Consider the following 4580-nt stretch of genomic DNA (forward strand, 5'->3'; position numbering starts at 1 on the left):
GAGAGAGAGAGAAAGAAAGAAAGAAAGAAAGAAAGAAAGAAAGAAAGAAAGAAAGAAAGAAAGAAAGAAAGAAAGAAAGAAAGAAAAAGAAGAAGAAGGAAGGAAGGGAGGGCAGCTGAAGGTGAGGCCGGGAGGCTGGGGCCGGGTGCGAGGCCCGCAGGGGCAGAGGCGGCGCGCAGGCTGCGAGCCGGGCTGGCCTGGCCAAGGCGGCAGGCGGGGGCCTCCTAGAGGAGGGGGCTGGAGCTGGCGTCCGGCAGCCTGGGGTCCAGAGACGAGGGCGGGCCGCCGGGGTGCGGGGACGCGGGGCCTCCGGAGGGCACGGAGCGGGGACAGGCACAGGTGGCCGATCCGAGCGGGGGGCGCGGGGTGCTGCGGGAACATCGGGCGCGGGCGTGGGCTTCGCCCCCGGGAACGCGCTCCGGAGCCCGCGCCCGCCCGCGCTCTGTGTTCGCAGCTGTCCCCGCGCAGACGGAGCGCGGGCGGCACGCGGGGGGCGGGGGCTCCCCTGGCCCAGGGCCCTGCGTCCTGGAGCCAAGTGGGGAAACTGAGGCTCAGGGAAAGGCCGGGGCTGCCTCCATTCTGCACAGGCGCAGATAGACGCCTTGTTCCCTGCTAAGCACGGCAACTGCCGGGGACTGCAGGGTCCCCAGGCTTCCTAGTGCCCTTTGCACAAAAGCTGTGCACCTCCCGCAGCCACAAGGCCCTGTCCAGCTGCTGGACACCGCCCCCGGCCGCAGTGAAGCTGCCTTCTTCCACGCTTTCTCCAATATGGTCCAGCCTGTCCGGGCCTCAGGACCTTAGCACTTCCTTGCCCCGCTGCCCAGCGCACCCTTCTGAATCACGCGCCTGTTTCATGGCTCAGGGTAGAGGGTGAAGAGGTCACAACGGCTCCACGTGCAGGACCCCTCAGAAGCTGGTGGGTCACGGCATCCCCATCCAGGTGCAGCTGAACCCCACATTCCGTCGCCACCAACAGTGTGGCGCACACCTGTGATCCCAGCACTCAGAAGGCTGAGGCAGGAGGATCTATGCAAGTTGGCGTCCTGCCTGGGCTACACAGTGAGACCCTGTCTCAAAAACACAAACACAAGTAGAAAATCGACTTTCAGACCAACAAGGACTGAGACTCCGCGCCGGGTGGCTGGTGGCTCCCGGATCTCACTGCCCAAGACTCCAGGGTTCTAGCCCTCGGCCCTGGACCTGGAGCCCCCAAGCCCCCGAGCCCAGGCCCCTGTGTCCCTCCTGGTGTGGCCGCGATTTCTCCGCCCCACTTTCTGCCCTTCACATGGCGGATGTTGGAGCTCAAGAACGGCGGTTCCAAAAATACCCGGGCGACCTAGCTCTGGAAAATGGGCCGCCCCGCCCCGCCACCTGGCACCCGGGAGGTAATTAGTGCACGCGGAGAATGAGGGCAATGAGGTCTGCGGAACGGGCTCCCAGCCGGCCACGGCGTTCCCCACCACCACTGGTCCTGGGCGCACAAATCCACTCCCCGGCTGGACCCTGCACCTGGTCCCCTCCCGGCCCGAACCCTCCCAGGCCCCTGAAGTCAAGGGACTCGCTTGGGACACATCCGGTTCAAGCCGATGGCTCAAGTGATGTGAAATCACAAGAACTACTGAGTCACAAGGCTGCCTTTCCTGGGCCCTTCTGTGCCCCCCTGTGCCCTGAGATGCCCTCAGGCTCTGGCACATGAGGGCCAGAACAGAAGAAGGGAAGGAGACAGGGAAGGTGCAGAGGAAGAAGAAGGGGGCATTGCAGGTGGGGTTTTAAGGGATGAATAGGAGTTTTTCAAGAAGCTAAGGTCTAATTCCAGCCCTCAGGAGGCTGAAGAAAGAGGATCATTGCAAGTTTGAGACCGGCTTGGCCTACAAAGTAAGCTTAAGGCCAGCCCGAACTGCATAGCAAGACCCTGGCTCAAAAAGACAAGGAAAAAAAGAGAAGCAGCTAAGGTCTGGCAGCTGGTCCAGCTAGCTATGGCTAAGGGAAAGGGGGAGGGAAGACATGGCTGGTGGAGCACAAGCTAAAGACTGGGAACATCATGCCGGGTTGGAGCCATTTCTGGGAACTCATGGCTGACTTCAACCCTTGACAAAGACAATCTTAAGAATTTGGCTCAAAAAGGCAGGTGCCACGGTACAGGCCTGCAAGCCCAGAACTAGGGAGGCTGAGGCGGGAAGATCAGTATGGGTTTGAGGCCAGCCTGGGTGACATAATGAGAGGCTGTCTAAGAAAAACAAAAACAAGAACAAAGAACAAAACAAAAATTTGGCTGAAGAAGCCGGGGAGTGGCTCAGTGGTGGTGCAGGGAGCTCCCTCTCCGGCAGCTTAGGAAAAGAAAGGGAAAAAGGTTCTGGATCAAAACCCGCCTCACAGATTTATTGCTATTCATTATTAGTGTGATTATTTTGTCACGTGCGGCACTGGGAGTTGAACCCTGGGACTTCACACTGAGCTACCCCCTCAGCCCTTTTTCGTTTTTGAGACAGGATCTTGCCCCATCAGGAGGTTTCCCAGGTTGGGCTGGGATTTGCAGTTCTCCTGCTTCAGCCTCCCAGAGTGCTAGGAGGACAGGCGAGCGCCAGCACGGCCATCTGTAATAAATACAGCATGTACAGTTCCGAGTGTCTGAAGTAGGCATCTTGTGCGTGTGATGGGGAAACTGAGGCACCGAGAGGGAAACTGACCTCCTCGGGGTTGCAGTGAGGCGCGCGGCCGGTCCCTGAGGGGGATCGAGTCCCGACAGCCGCCGTGCTCTCCCGGTTGAGCTTTCCTCATCCCGCAGGAGCCGCTGAACCCTGATTCTGCGCCCCTCCTGCAACTGTGGGCGCATTCCTCCGCACCCTGGGGGAAAACGTAGGTCCCGGCCCGGCGGTCCGGTCTCCGAGGGAAACCCGCAGCTCCCTCGCCGCCAGCCCTGCGCCGTCAGCACATTGCCCAGGTGGGCGAGAACACCGAGACAGCTTCAGGTCCGGCGCGCTCCGGCCAAGCCCTGCGGGGAGGTGGCGCCAGGGCGCACCTCAGCTCTCGCCGCTCCACAGCCGGTGCCCGCCCACACAAGGAGCGGAGTCTGCTCGGGCCCTGCGCCCGGCCGCCCCCCCAGAGTAGCCACATGGCCCGCTCCGCCGCCAGCCGGCACTTGGCGCAGGCGAGCAGAAGCCGGGGCCGCCGGCACCTACCCCACTTACTTCTGGTTCCTGTAGTGAGGCGGCGCTAAGAAGCCAAAGTCACTCTGAGCGGAACAGACAACAGACGGTATGTGCTTTGTTCCCACCAGCGCTGGAGCGTTGCGTGGCTTCCGGCTGAGAAGGAAGCCAAGCGTTCGCCCTTGCCCCTGCGATGACGCTAGGACCGGCGGGGAGGTTGAGTCCTGGACCCCACACCTCATGTTCCCAGCTGACAGAAGAGCTGCTCTGGCGCCGGGATTGCCAGCTCTGGAGAAGCCACGGTGGTGTCCGGGTTGAAGGAGGCGCCCCGGGCACAAGCAGGGAGCAAGGAGGGAGACTGAGAGCCTGACCCGGGGGAGCACGTCCAAAGAACACGGCCATCATCCCAGCACTTGGGGAGGCTGAGGCAGAAAGACCTCCACCAGTTCCAGGCCAGCCTGGACTATACCTTTTTCTTTGGTTTGGTTTTGTTGTTTGTCTTTTGGAGACAGGGTCTCACTATGCAGTTCAGGCTGGCCTTGAGCTCACTTTGCAGCCCAGGCTGGTCTCGAACTCACAGTGATCCTCCTGCCTCAGCCTCCCGAGTGCTGGGATTATAGGAGAGCACCACCATGTCTGGCTAGCCTGGACTATACTGTGAGACCCTGTCTCAAAAAACAAACACCAGCACTCGGGAGGCTGAGGCAAGAGGATTGGTGCGAGTTCAAGGCCAGCCTGGGCTACAAAGTGAGCTCAAGGTCAGCCTGAACTGCATAGTGAGACCCTGTCTCAAAAAGACAAAAACAAACAAACACAAATAAAAAATGCCACATTGCTTGGCCTGGAACTCTCCCGTGGCAGGGAGGCTGCTGCCTGCTCAGCCTGGCACTGGTGTGAGGCGCAGAGAGAAATCCCCAGGCCCAGGCGCTGGGTGGGCGGGGGTTTCTGGGACCACACAGCCCACGGTCACAGTGGGAGCCCCTGGACCGGGTCCCAGAACAACCTCGGTGAGGATCCACCGGCTCGCTGCGGCGTCCCCTGCCTGTGACCTCGGGGTCCAGGTGTCCCCTCCGCCGGCACAGCCCAGCTCCAGCTGTGTTCTCGCCCTTCCGGCCCTTCCTCTTTGACGCTGGCCAGAGGCCGGGGCCTCCTGCAGCTCTGGGCACTGATCACTGGGCGACCCGGGGGTCTGGGCAGGGGACAGCGTGGACAGACCCTTCCCACACCCGCGGCCGGAAGACCCCCGACCCTGCTGGTGTAGAGGGGAGACCCCACGCTCGCAGGTCCTCAGGTCCCCGTCCCAGCAGGGAGGGCGGAGGCTGCGACCCTAAGGGTCAGGGCTGGGCCTGTCAAGGCTTGCGAGCGTCCAGCTCTGTTTGTCCATTTGCTGCCTGTGTCGCCCCGGGCTGTGGGCTGCTGTCATCCCGGATGTCC

The sequence above is a fragment of the Chinchilla lanigera genome, unplaced genomic scaffold (assembly GCF_000276665.1).
Source record: "Chinchilla lanigera isolate Chin_1 unplaced genomic scaffold, ChiLan1.0 scaffold00123, whole genome shotgun sequence".
NCBI classification, from domain to species: domain Eukaryota; kingdom Metazoa; phylum Chordata; class Mammalia; order Rodentia; family Chinchillidae; genus Chinchilla; species Chinchilla lanigera.